We start from the raw sequence: 14,930 nt of genomic DNA, 5'->3' as shown, positions 1-14,930 counted from the left end.
TTCATATTTTTCATATTTTTTCTTTGAATTCTTGGCAATGGACAAATGTTATACATAACCATCATCCAAAAAACAAAATTGATTCCAAAACTTCCATTATCTTAAATCCTATGCAATCTTTTATAGTAAAATCACAATCTAATTTTACTTTTTTTTTCTTACTTAAATTTATGTTAAATGATTACATAAATTGAATTTGGGCGCCCTTCCTCATTTTAGTTATTTCGTTCCCGCTAATTTTTGATTGTAAATGTGCTTTCACGCTGATACTCTAAATGCTCGTTTTTTATTATAAAGGTGCTTTCATATTGATACTTAAAATGCTAGTTGACTGTTCCTATGCCCTAGTCCCTGGAGACATCTTAAAGAAAAATTTACTGGGAGTGGCGAGAGTTCTCGTGAAACTTGTTCTATTCAGGTTGTGATAAACATATTAGATGATATAGCTGTCTTATTATTTTTCCACTATTTTTTACCAAATAAATTATTTGAAAGAGTTAGTGTCTGAACCACTATTAGTTGTGTTTATGATAGGGTCATCAATTGATACGATCTATGTTCGTGGCATTCTCTTCAGCATTTTCGGAGAAAAGAAAAGTTTCAAGCACCTTAATGCACTGTAATAATCCAGATAGTCTTTTTTATGGAAAAACTGGATGAAAAACTCTCAATGTAGACGAGTATTGCTGTCCCTTTTTTCCGTTTCTCAAAAGAAGAAAACTGAAGGTTTTTCCTCTTTTCTTTTTCCGCTCCTTTTTCACGCTATGAACAAAGACTGCTCAGAAAAAAAGAGAAGAAAGAACTCTGTGTGACGAGTTCCCATTTTATACAGTAAGCACCATTTGTGTCTTAGCAGGTTTTCAGGAGGGGGTTGGAAAGTTGACAAGAGTGGAAGTGCTGCGCAAAGCCAGAAATCAGCACCAACTAAGTAAAATCAAAATTTCTTTTTTATAGTTGATAGATGGCATTGGATCTGAGATTTCAGGTTAGCGAATTTACAGATATGGGAAACCACGCGGGGGTGATCCCAAGCAAATTGTCCCATATTTTGAATTTGAAAAGCTTTTGATATGAGCCTGAGCGACGCGACGCGTTGCGAGCGGCAAGTTTTTGGGAAATGACACTTTTTATACAAAATCGACACTATTTTGTCACCCAAAGTGAAACCAAAAAACCGGCCGAGTGCCAACCCTGCCGTGGGTTCAAGGCCCAAAATGTTTGAAATGTGAAAGCGTGATCTCTGAAAAATAATTACTAGGATAGTAGAAAAAAACCCTCCGGTCGAATTGCAGCATTGATCCAAAACGAAAACAGCAATACATGGATGTCCATAGTCTTCGGCACAAGTTATAAGATTCAAAGTATGTTATTTCTTTTTATTAAGTTGTTTTAATAGTGGTAGCCTAGGCCAGGCATAGCTAAAGTTTAAATTTAGAATAAACAGTAAGCTGCTTTAATGTCTTTAAAAAAAATTGTGGGCGTAGATGGAGGAGGATTTGTTAGATATTTTCAAGAAAAATTGTCCTAGACCACAGATTGTTTTGGGTGTCATTCTGAGGGCTGCCACAAGGTCCCCAAAGTCCCTAAAACTGATGAAGGTCAGTAAAACAGCTCTTTAGTTCTTAAAAGTCACCTTTTTCAAGGTTAATGCTACTTTATGCTATTTTTGAAAGTTGTCAAGCTAAGAAAATGAAACTTACTGTAATCAATCCAGGGCCAAAAACTTCCTCTGAAAAGGCATTGCCAATCCACTATGTTAACCCTCTTCTGATTTCTATTTCTCAGAACTTTGCCTAGCTACATGACAGGTACCTATTGGAATTTTGACAAAACATTATACCTTAATTTTGAGTTTTCATTTTTTTTTCTATGATTTTATGTTTGAAAATACAATTCCTGTTATTTGAGTAGGATTTTAAGCCATATCAATGTTTTTTTTTTAAATTTAGGAAGTGTATTTGTAGATCTTTGAAACCTCATAAATTGGGATTGAGCAAAGTTGTGAAGCTAATAATAATTTTTTTGTGCTTTATTTAAGCTGAAAATCAACTTCACAAGGTTTCACTTTTATAAAAAAAAGATTTTAAAGGTCATCAAAGGTCAGTACCATCTAGAGAGAGAAAGAGTCGAGCCCAGGGGCATAATTTGCTATGGGGCAAAGGGGGGGCAACTGCCCCTCCCAGACCTTGGTTCAGAAAATTGGCTCCAATTTTGCCCCCCCTCTCCCCCAGGATTTTGACAAAGTTATACCCCTGTAGAGTTAGCCTAGATACTTCAAAATACTTCCCTCTAGATTTTACCTGGCTTCAGCATCCAAGTCTTCTTGATAATAATAGACAAAGAGATTTAATGCCCCTTGCCTCTAGAAGCCCTTAAGCTGCCAGGCTTTTCTGTATTGTTTTTTTTAGATATGTACTCTATTCCTAGATATTTGAAATTTTTTCTCAGCTTATGAACTAATAAATTCACCAAAGTAGCTAGACCCCAGCACCACGCAGATGAGGGAAGACCAGCAGCAGCAGGGGCAAAAACAGTGTGCCATGCTGCCAGTAAGATAATGGCAGTGCACTGCTGGTAAGATGTTGGTGGTGTGCTGCCAGTGCAATCAATGTTGCCTACAATCATTAATGTTTTCATCAGTCTTTCTCAAATCACAGCTTAAATTTACAACAGATTAGAGCCTATTCATGATTTCAAAAATTCACAAGTTGCTGGCTGGAAACTGGTCTTTGTTATTGATTGAGAGAAGTAGAAATCTGGTTGAAACAATAAAAAAAAACTTACTTATTGGCACCCCTGCTCTAAAAAAACAAAATCAAGCTATTATTATTTAAATATGATAGCTCACTACACCCCCCCCCCTCTGGATACCACCTTGATAGGATACTGTCTCTGCTTTAAATAAAAAAAAAAATGACTTTTCGGGATCCCTGCTTTCAATAAAAAAAATTTCGAGATATTAACATTTAAATGTAATACCTCCCTACCCCCCCCTTGATACCACCTTGATAGAATACCATCTCAGCTTTCATTAGAAAAATAATTTACTTAATAATGAACTAGGTCACTATATGGTTCAAACAAACACACAAAATAACATTAAATAGCTTTGTGTTCCTTGAAGAAAAAAATTGAGGGTATGAGTAAAGGGTTACAAAGACAACAACAAAAATTTCGAAATTATTCAGATATACCTCAAATTATTGGAAAAATGAGTCATAGATTTGCCCTGGCATTCAATAAGATCCAAAGAATCTTATTAAAAGGGAGCACACACAAAAGCCAAATTAGGCCAGTAGCCTCTGAGAAATTGCAAAATACCCAAGACAATGAACAAGTCCTAATGGGGGTCCCTGGGTCTATCAAAATATTTCAATGGTTTCCCAGGGAATTTGATATCATTTCAATCTGTTGGCTGTCAATTTCAAAATCCAACTGAAGGCTGAAGCTGTATAGTAGTGAATGCGTTCTATAATTCTATTCAACTTGAAAATAAAATTCTTGACTACGACTGATGTAAGAAATAGCAATTGGGAAACTGCATTCGAAATGATTTAAACTCATTTCATAAAGACGACACTTTTTTTTGTCAACATATGAAGAACTGTGTACATTGCAATATTTGCAATTGCATATTGTATCTATCTGGTTTTTATGCAAAGTAACAAGAGAGTAGTGAAGAACTATGGTATGCAAAGTAATATTTGGCAGGGAAAGTTGCTGGTGATAAATCGCTAGGGGTGGCACCGTGATTGCGTGATTTTCAGGGATTCGGGGAACCAAATTTTTTTTGGGGTGATGTATAGATTTTCGAGGAAATACCCGAAAATTCGGGGATAGTGCAAGCCCTGCTTGATTTCTAATCGGGAAAATCGAAATACTAAACCACACGAGAAGGAAAAGCTCCGACTTTGTGGTTGACTCAATAAAGAATTGCCGCAAAATTTATTTAAAGTTGACCAAACGCCGCCGCCTCTGCCGGTGGCATTCGACTGGGCCTCTCGTCGGCGGCATTTGGTCGATCTGCTGGCGCGGCGCCGGGGTCTAAAAGTAGCCATTGATATCAAGCCCTTGCATACCTAATCCTTATGTCATTATTACAGTGGTAATTGCAAGCTAGTAAAGAGCAATCCTCAGGCCATAGTAACCAAAAATAAAAAAATGGTTTAAGAAAAATTAATGCTAAAAAATACTCAACTGGAAGAAATCCAGGAGTAGTAACTGCTATTAACTTTTACTATTATGAAAAAAAGTATATATATATATATATATATATATATATATATATATATATATATATATATATATATATATATATATATATATATATATATATATATTTTCTTTCAGTATTAAAAAAAATGCTTGAAACATCTCAAAAATGGCCTCAGATTGAAAAGTACACAAATATAATAACCATTTTTAAAAACCCTTCATTAGAGGTATATGGCCCCCTCTCCAAATCCAACAGTATCATTTCATCTCCATTTTTTTCATCCCCATGCCCTTAGGTAGTAAATAGGGGACAGCTGACCTTTTAAGCTTGGTATGAAAACATTTATATAAGCCATCATTTTAGTCTGGTTGTAAGGTTACTTACAGTGCCACATAAATCATATTGATATGAGGAGGGGGTAGGTAATGTTGATCACCCTTTTCTTGCTTTAGACATTTTTTTCTTGCTCATCAGACTTTTATGTCATCAGACGAACAGAAATTAATTAAAAAAACTTTCTCCACTTTACTGAAAAAAATATAAATGTTTTTACTTTTATAACTTTGATAAATCAAATAATTTTAAAATTTTGATTACTAAATATCAGTATATGTATATTAAACTGACAATGCTCATTCATTTGTATTTTTTTAGTAAAGTGCAAATTTTGTTCTGGCCTTGGGAAGACATAGGAGTTTTGCGCCCAACTTATGTTAATTTCTGCTCGTTTTGAGTTTGACTCGGTTATTTATTGTAATTTCTGTTCGTTTTGGGTTTCATTTACTTATCAATGCTGATTGGTGGTAGTTTCGAGCTTGGTAGATTATTTGATTTTGTTTTTGCTCATTTTTTGTTTAATGGAGTTCTTTACTTTTCGTTGAAAAATTTATTTTCTGGAAATTTTTTTTTAATTTTTGTTCGTTTTATATTGACATAGTCTTTTCAGGGGAAAAGAAAATAACACTTTAAATCTTTTCGTTTTTTAAGACTTTATAGTTTGGCCTGCTATTTGTATGCTGGAGAAAAAATTTCAGCAATTTTTAACAACATACACCCTTTGAAAAATCTGGACACAAATAGTACTGTTTAACTTAGTTTCATACCTCCTCTAGTTGAACTGAAATGAAAAAATTGATACCATTCGCAAAAAAATCTGTTTACTTTCTTTGATAGCTTGGATACACTTACATTATATTGATTTGGTTAAATTTTAAGAGCAGAAGTAGTTTCGAAAGTTTGAACATAATGCCCTCAGTCGTTCTTGGGATACTGCTGAGATGCCTTGTTGGGAATTAGCATTATCACAGTGCATTTTGATTTAATCTTAAGGCAGCATTTAGTTTTTAAACATAATGGGCCAATGGGAGGGTGGGAGTGGAAGGGGGATTAGTTGCCCTCCAATCACTTTCGACTATTAAAAAGGGCATCAACCCTTTCTATTTTCAATCAAATGAGCCCCTTTCGAAGTTCCCACGACAACTCCCTCGATACGAAGTGCCCTGGTCTAAACAACAACAACAGCAAAAAATAGTACTAATCACTTTCGACTATTAAAAAGGGCACTAGCCTTTGAATTTCCAATCGAATTAGCCTTTTTTGAAGTTTCTACGACAACACCTTCTATTAAAACCTTATATGCGCCCAGGGCATAACTTAAAACCCTTGCCCTGAGAGTTGTGTGGGAGTGTCCTTCTCAAAAACATATTTTCTATCTGGAAATCAACTAGCCTAAGCTCACAAAATGACTATCTCAAAATTTTGATTGGATGTGTTTGGGTGAATGATGGACGTGGGGGGGGGGGTTACTTACCCTCCAATCAGTATTGAATATCAAAAAGGGCACTAGCCCTTTCAATTCCCAATCAAATGAACCCCTTTCGAAGTTTCTATGAAAACGTCTTCTATAAAAACCTTATATACCCCAGGACATAATTTAAAACCCTTGCCCTGAGGGTTTTTGGGGAGTGTCCTCATATGTTTTCTATTTTCCAGATAGAAAACATATTTTCTATCTGGAAATCAACTACGCTGAACAAAATGGCTATATAAAAATTTTGATTGGATGTGTTTGAGGGAATGATGGGCGTGGGGGAGGGGCTAGTTCCCATCCAATCACTTTTGACTTTTAAGAAAGGAACTAACTCTTTGAATTTACAATCAAATGAGCATATTCATAATTTTGTACAATAACGACGTCTTGTAAATCCTTCGGTGCCCGAAGAACGTAACTAAATATCCTTGCTATGTGGTGATTGGAGATGTGTTATCTGCGAGGGTATCATCCTTAAAAATTCATTTTCTATCCTAAAATCAACTAGTCTACGCTGAACAAAATGATTATCTCAAAATTCTGATTGGATGTGTTTGGGGGAGTGCTGGGCGTGGGGGGGGGCTAGTTGCCCTCCAATCACTTTCAACTATTAAAAAGGGCACTAGATCTTTGAATTCCCAATCGAATAGGCCTGTTTTGAAATTTCTACGACAACACCTTCTATAAAAAACCTTATATGCCCCCAGGGCGTAACTTAAAACCCTTGCCCTGAGGGTTGTGGGGGAGTGTCCTCCTAAAAAAAATATTTTCTATCTGGAAATCAAATACGCTGAACAAAATGGCTATCTCAAAATTTTGATTGGATGTGTTTGGGGGAATGATGGGCGTGGGGGGGGGGGCTAGTTGCCCTCCAATACCTTTCGACTTTTAAAAAGGGCACTAGCCCTTTGTATTTTCAATCGAATGAGCCTGTTTTGAAGTTTTTACGACAACGCCTTCTAAATAAAATGTTATATGCCCCCAGGACGTCACTCAACACTATTTCCCTGAAGGTTGCGGGGGAGATCCCTCCTTAAAAACATACTTTCTTTCTGGAAATTAAATACGCTGAACAGTATGGATGTCTCCAAATTTTGATTGAATGTTTGTGTGGGGATGATGGGCGTGGGGGGGGGGGTAGTTGCCCTCCAATCACTTTTGACCATTAAAAAGGACAAACGCCCTTTGAATTTCCAATCGAATGAGCCTGTTTTGAAGTTTCTACGACAATGCCTTCTATAAAAATCTTATATGCCCCCAGGGCGGAACTTAAAACCCTGTCTCTGAGTGTTATGGGGGAGTTTCCCTTCTAAAACGATGTTTTCAACCGCGGAATTAGCTACGTTGACAAAATGGTTAAGTCAAATTGGTATTTGATGTGTCTGAGGGAATACGTAACCTGGGGGGGGGGCTAGTCGCTTTACGATTAAAACTGGATATTTCAATGAGTCCAATCCCTTTGAATTACCAATTGAACCAGCATTTTCTGAAGTTTAGTCGACAACGCCTACTATAAAAACCTTATATGCCCCCCAGGGCATAACTTAAAACCCTTGCCCCGAGGGTTGTGGGGGATTGTCCTTCTCAAAAACACATTTTCTATCTGGAAATAATGTATGTTGAACTAAATGGCTATCTCAAAATTTTGATTGGATATGTTTGGGGGAAGGAGGGGCGTGGGGGGGCTAGTTGCCCTCCAATCACTTTCCACTATTAAAAAGGGCACCAGCCCTTTGAATTCCCAATCGAATGAGCCTTTTTTAAAGTTTCTACGACAACGCCTTCTATAAAAACCTTATATGCCCCCAGGGCATAACTTACAACCCTTGCCCTGAGGGTTGTGGGGGGGGGGTGTCCTCCTCAAAAACATTTTCTATCTGGAAATCAACTACGCTGAACAAAATGGCTATATCAAAATTTCGATTGGATGTGTTTGGGGGAATGCTTGGCGTGAGGGGGGGGGGGCTAGGTGCCCTCCAATCACTTTCGATTATTAAAAAGGGCACTAGAACTCTCAATTTCTAAGCGAATGAGCCCCTTTTGAAGTCTCTACGACGACCCATTCTAAATGAAGTGCCCTGCTTTAAAGAAAAAAAATAATACTAAACACTACATTGTCAACATTGATCTTGTATGCCTTCAAGGCATAACTTAAAACCCTTGCCCTGAGGGTTGCGGGAGAGCGTCCTCCTCAAAAAGATATTTTCTATCTGGAAATCAACTACGCTGAACAAAATGGCTATCTCAAAATTTTGATTGAATGTGTTTGGCGGAATGACGGACGGGGGGGGGGGGCCAAGTTGCCCTCCAATTCGACTATTAAAAAGGGCACTAGCCACTCCAACTTCCAATCGAATGAGCCCTTTTCGAACTTTCTACGACAACTACTTCGATACGAAGTGCCCGGGTATGGAGAAAAAAACAACACATTGTGCCAACATTGTTCTTTGTTTAGGCAGCGCTAGCGCGCTGCCTATGACTAAATAAAAAAAAAAGAAAGTTTTTTTTAACTGAAAGTAAGGAGCAACATTAAACAAACAGAAATTATTCTGTATATGAAAGGGGCTGTCCCCTCCTCAATGCCTCGCTCCTTTAGCTAAAGTTTGAGTCTTTCTCATAACTTTATTTAAAAAAATAAAATAAAAAAAACATTGAGGAGGGGACAGTCCTTTTTATATACGGAATAATTTCCTTTTGTTTTAAGTTTTAATGTTGCTCCTTAATTTCCGTTTAAAAAAAACTTTTTTTAAAAAATTTAAATTCTGAATGTTTTTGAATTAATGCAGCTTTGATTTTGGCTCACTGTACATGAAAAATTAAAACGAGATTTCCATATTAATTTTACTTTTTTTTGGCTTAATTGCTTTCTAAAAATTTTGTTCTGACGTAACATAGGTAACGAACTTCTATATTTGTATGTTTTTATTGCATATATTAGGGAGTTCGCCCCCTAGTCAATACCCCGCACTTCACGCTAAAGTTCGAATCTTGTTCAAATCATAAACTCCTGAATCACAAAGGCCAGTTAATTAAAATAGATAGCTTTTTTGAAAGTACTAAAAAAAAACTTTAGCATAAAGAGCGAGGTATTGACTAGGGGATGAACTCCCTCATATACATAATAATTTCTGTTTGTCTGAAGTTTTAATGTTGCTCCTTACTTTCAGTTGAAAAAACTTTTCAACTGAAAGTTTTTTTTTAATCTAATTTCTGATCATTTTTTAAAAAAATGCTGGGAAATCCGGTGCCCCCTTCATAGAAATGTTTCTTCCCCCAAGGAAACATCCTCCATGGAAAGATTCTCCCACGTAACCCCCTCCTCCGACCTCCTCCCCTCCCCAGCCAGAAAAAATGCCTACTGAAAACGTCTATATACTTCCCAATAACCAATACTATATGTAAACAATGGGTAAAGTTCATAACTTGCAGCCCTTCCCCCGGGAACTGTGGGGGAGTAACCCCCTAGCCCCTGTGAAAAGTGCTGTACTTTATACAAATCGGCCATTAATTAATGGGAAAGGGGGGCTTGTGCGATCCAGGGTGTGCATAGAGGCTAAAGATAATAAGATGAAACTTTCAGAGAATCTTCAGGGGTATATTCAACTCAGTAAAAAGACGCGATATGCGCGCGGCTTGTCAAAAGGGCGTATTTGCAATATTGCTGAAATGGCTTAGTATAATAAGTTGAAACTTTCAGAATATGTTAAAGGGGATGTTGATCCAATCAAATACATTATGTGCCTCCAGCTTGTCAATAGGGCAAATGTGAAGTACCTCAGGAACTGCTAAGGATATTGAATGAAACTTTCATGGCATGTTGGGGCGTTGTTGATGTAAGTCAAAAGACACTATTTGCATTCGCGTTGTTAAAAAGCATATTTACAATATTTTAGAAACGACTTTGGTATTAAGCTGAAATTCTTTGGGGATGTTGATTGTTGAACTAAATCATAAGATACTGTGTGCACTGAGGTTGTCAAAACGGTATATCTGCAAAATTTCCGAACCGACTAAGGGTATTAAGTTAAAACTTTAGGCGAATTTCGAAGGGGATATTGAACTAAGAACAGCTTAGGGCATTAAGTTGAAATTTCCTTGGGATATTGAACTGAGTCAATAGATACTAAGTGCACTCAGGCTGTCAAAAGGACGAATCTGCAATATCTTAGGAACGGCTAAGGGTTTTGAGTTGAAATTTTCAGTGAATGTCGAGGGGCATATTGAATTGAAAAAAACTTTAAGTGCATCCAGGTTGTCAAAAGGGCACATCTGCAATATCCCGAGAACAGCTTTGGGTATTAAAGAAGCTTTCAGTGAAAGTTGAGGGGGATCTGAAACCAAATCAAAAGAGATTATTTGCATCCAGATTTTCAAAAGGTCTTATCTAAAATATTTCAGGAACGACTAATCTTAATAAGTGAAAATTTTCTGGGGATGTTGAACTAAATCATAAGACACTATATGTATCCAGGTTGTCAAAAAGGTGTATCTGCAAAGTCTCAGAAACGGCCAAGGTCATTAAGTTGATAGTTTTGAGGAATGTTGAGGGGGTTGTTGAACTAAAGCAAAAGACAGTATGGTAGTAATAATAAGTTTTGTTATACAAGTTATTATTACTCTTTGGTCATGCGGTACTCTAAAGCACACGTCAAAATATCATAACATCAAGAAATAATCGTCTCTCTACTCTCCAAGAAACAACAGCACTGGAAAAAATAAAAAAAAAACTATGTGCATCCAGGTTATCCGAAGAGTATAGCTGCAATGTATTAGGACCAGCTAAGGGTGTTAAGCTGATACTTTTGGGGAATGTTAAGGTGGACATTGATTTAATCAAACAACACTACGTGCACCTAGGTTGTCAAAAAAGGGGATCTGCTGTAGGCTATTTCAGGAATAGACAAGTGTTTTAAGATAAAAGTTTTCAGAGAATGTTGATTGGGATATTGAAGTAAATCAAAAGACTAATAAGGTTGAGGTGGATGTTAAACTCAATCAAAAGACACTACACGCACACTCTTTGTCAAAAGGGTGTATTTGCAATATCTCAGGATTGGCTAGCTTTATTACGTTGACACTTTCAGGAGACCTTGAACTAAATTACAAGGCACTTTTTGCATCTAGGTTGTCAAAAGGGTGTACCTGTAATATCTCAGAAACGGCTAAGGATATTAAGTTGAACTTTCAGGGAATGTTCAGGGTGATGTTGAACTTAATCTAAAGACAACATGTGCACCGAGGTGGTCCAAATCTTAGGAATGGCTAATGATATAAAGTAGAAACTTTCAGGAAATGTTGAAATAAATCATACGACACTGTGTGCACCCAGGTTGTTAAGCTAAATCAAAAGACACCATGTGTACCGAGGTTGTCACAAAGGTGTATTTGCAATATCTCAGGGACGGCTAAGAGTAGTAAGTGGAACCAGCTAAGGGTATTAAGCTGATACTTTCAGGAAATGTTAAGGTGGACATCGAATTAATAAAACAACACTTCGTGCTACGTGCTATAAAGTCGAAACTTTCAGAGAATGATGAATTAAATCGTACGACACTGTGTCCACCCAGGTTGTTAAGCTAAATCAAAAGACACCATGTGTACCGAGGTTGTCACAAAGGTGTATTTGCAATATCTCAGGGACGGCTAAGAGTAGTAAGTGGAACCAGCTAAGGGTATTAAGCTGATACTTTCAGGAAGTGTTAAGGTGGACATCGAATTAATAAAACAACACTTCGTGCTACGTGCTATAAAGTCGAAACTTTCAGAGAATGATGAATTAAATCGTACGACACTGTGTGCACCCACGTTGTTAAGCTAAATCAAAAGACACCATGTGCACCGAGGTTGTCACAAAGGTGTATTTGCAATATCTCAGGAACGGCTAAGAGTAGTAAGTGGAACCAGCTAAGGGTATTAAGCTGATACTTTCAGGAAATGTTAAGGTGGACATCGAATTAATAAAACAACACTTCGTGCTACGTGCTATAAAATCGAAACTTTCAGAGAATGTTGAATTAAATCGTACGACACTGTGTGCAACCAGGTTGTTAAGCTAAATCAAAAGACACCATGTGTACCGAGGTTGTCACAAAGGTGTATTTGCAATATCTCAGGGACGGCTAAGGGTAGTAAGTTGAACCAGCTAAGGGTATTAAGCTGATACTTTCAGGAAATGTTAAGGTGGACATCGAATTAATAAAACAACACTTCGTGCTACGTGCTATAAAGTTGAAACTTTCAGAGAATGTTGAATTAAATCGTACGACACTGTGTGCAACCAGGTTGTTAAGCTAAATCAAAAGACACCATGTGTACCGAGGTTGTCACAAAGGTGTGTTTGCAATATTTCAGGAACGGCTAAGGGTAGTAAGTTGAATCTTACAGGGAATATTGAGGGGGAATTCAAACTAAATTAAAAGACACTATGTGCATCCAGGTTCTGAAAGACTATATGCATCTACAAGACTGTGTGCCATTCAGATTGTCAAAAGAGCGCATCTGCAGTGTCTCAGGTACGGCTAAGGGTATAAAATAACAATTTAAGGGACCCGGCTCCAACTTTGAGGGAAGATTAGACCGGGGGATCAAATAGATTTCGTTTTGACTTGGAAGGGGGGGGGAAGGGGCTTATCAAGGGCAATAAACTTTTGAAGAAAAATGTGGTTTTAATGATTCTTATTGTAAAATGTTCTCTTTTTTTATGCTGATATGCTTAAAATTTCATGCTATGAAGAGACCACAATTAAAGTTCCAGAACGAAGGGAACTTCAATTGGAAACAAATCTGGTTGCTTTTGTTCTTCACAGCCGTTTTTTTTTTTTTTTTTAAGACAAATTAGATGTCTTGTCAAGATGTCTTGATGTCTTGTTTTGACATGAGTCAAAAATTCATTTGTTTTTACAAACAAGCTGTTAAAAGAAAATATAATATAATAAGATTCTTTTAAAAAAAGGGTCGATCAATATTCATCCTTATTAAAGGTTGTTTCCGTACAGAATGGGGACCAGGATAGCTCTAACTCTATAACAAGGTCAAAAATAAAACAGATTTTCAGTCCGTTTATTTCAGTAATGTTCCCCTTCTCCATCCACCCACAATTCTATAATAAAACTACTATTGAAATTTATTGCAAAATTGTGCCCAAAATATGCCCCTATTAACAAGTCAAAATCTTAATTCTTTTGCAGAAATAACGATAAAAATTATACAAATATTCTTTTAAAGTTCCAATAAAAGAGAAGAATCGATTTCAAAAATTTATTCAAAAAATAAGTTTTTCAAAGAAAAGCAAAGAGCCACATTGAACCAAAGACGAGGAGAAATAGAGCAAAATAATAATTCAAACTGAAAATGAACAGAAATCACTCATCAATGAATAGATGAGGCTCAAAATGAACAGAAATTACACTGAATAATCAAGTCAAACCTAAAACGAACAGAAATTACCACACATAGATGTGCAACTAACATTCTTTAAACCTTCTTAAGACCAGAGCGTCATCTGCGCTTTACTGGAAACAAAATATATTTTAAACATTTTTTCTTTTCTAATGTTAATAAATCCCAAACTACTGAGAATTTCAGGAATGTATATGGTTATATATTAAGTAGTCAGTCTGCTTTCACTATTCTTTTCAGTACTTTTGGTTATTATGATGATTTTTTTGTTGTTGTTGTTGCTGCTGATGTTCAAAATGGATTTTTTTTTTCCGTAAAGCGGAAATGATGCTTTGGCCTTTAGAAAGTTTAGAGGGCGTTATTTTCACTCTTATTTATTGCAATATCTGCTTGTTTTTGGTTTTAAGAACTCTAAAGAGGGCAATTCTTTTAACTTTTTCGCATGCTGACCAATGGTTTGCGTAGCGCAGATAACGATCTTATGATTTTCCGCGTTCGGCCGGGAGTGCATTGTGTGGTTGGTGGTAAATCATCTGACGAGGATAGGCTTGGCATAAAAGGTTAGGACTGTTCCAGTGTTGTGAGATGGTTTGTGGTGTCCACTCTGTCATAAGCTCTTTCATCCGTCCCTATCCCTGAAAGAAAAAACTTGCTTGCGTGGCGTCAGGATGGACCTATCGCAAATTTGCCTTACCAGAACTGTGACTTCAAACAGCACTGCAGCGTGACCTTGAGGACTGGTGCCCCAGAGGAAATAATATTACACTGCTTTGGACTGGATTTTGATTAATGGAAAATTCTTCTGGGTTTTAATTTTTTTGGTGGGCTTAATTGGACTGAATAAACTCTTCCTAGCTAAATTATATATTATGAGCTGCTTTGCCATTGTATTATTGTAAGTAAGTAAGTAAGTTTTATTGCGCTAAATGCCCTAGGGCTATGGCAATATAACATAAACAAAGAGAAACACAAATCACAAAAATCTACTTCTGTGGCCCATTGCAAACGTAAGAAATCCTAAATTGTTAATACTTGCAAACATTCATCACTCACTACATTCACCATCCATCTCTCATCAAACCTACGCTTTCCATACGCTTTATTTCTCAACTCACTCAATTCTACACATTCATACATCACATGACCCACACTCTCGTCTATACTTCCACACTTTTGGGCAGAAGTATAGTGTTTGCTGAAATGAATACATGATAATTCGTTATTTCGCAAAGCGTCTGTCCTCGTGTGGAACTTAGTCAGGCACGTACGCAGGAATTTGTTTCGGGGGGGCCCAAATCCTTCAAACCCATTATTCTGTGAGAAAAATCAGAAAATTATGGGAAAATGAAAAAAATCGTGAGATTTCGGGGGGGCGGGCCTGGAGGCCCCCCCCTGCGTACGTCCCTGAACTGAGTGGTTCTTCGGACATCTTGCTATCCGGTTCTTATCCGACTTAAGCGCTATGTGTAGACTTCAGAAGAAGTATTAGTTCCTGGCCTGCACGGA

At 37.0% G+C, this 14,930-nt stretch overlaps 1 protein-coding gene across 1 annotated transcript in view; it reads left to right on the top strand.

Annotated features, from left to right (window-relative positions):
• Positions 1-1,231: 1,231 nt before the first annotated feature.
• Positions 1,232-14,930, top strand: part of LOC148950770 (ski oncogene-like) — a 182,352-nt gene continuing 168,653 nt past the window's right edge. Inside the window, exon 1 of the mRNA XM_089090443.1 lies at positions 1,232-1,361. The gene's annotated coding sequence lies outside the window, so the exon portion shown is untranslated. The remainder of the gene's footprint in view (positions 1,362-14,930) is intronic.

The sequence above is a fragment of the Artemia sp. Qi Xiang Cuo genome, chromosome 6, assembly GCF_049724085.1.
Source record: "Artemia sp. Qi Xiang Cuo chromosome 6, ASM4972408v1, whole genome shotgun sequence".
NCBI classification, from domain to species: Eukaryota; Metazoa; Arthropoda; class Branchiopoda; order Anostraca; family Artemiidae; genus Artemia; species Artemia sp. Qi Xiang Cuo.
The sequence above is the reverse complement of the archived record's forward strand: the minus strand, read 5'-3'. Positions and strand labels throughout refer to the sequence as shown.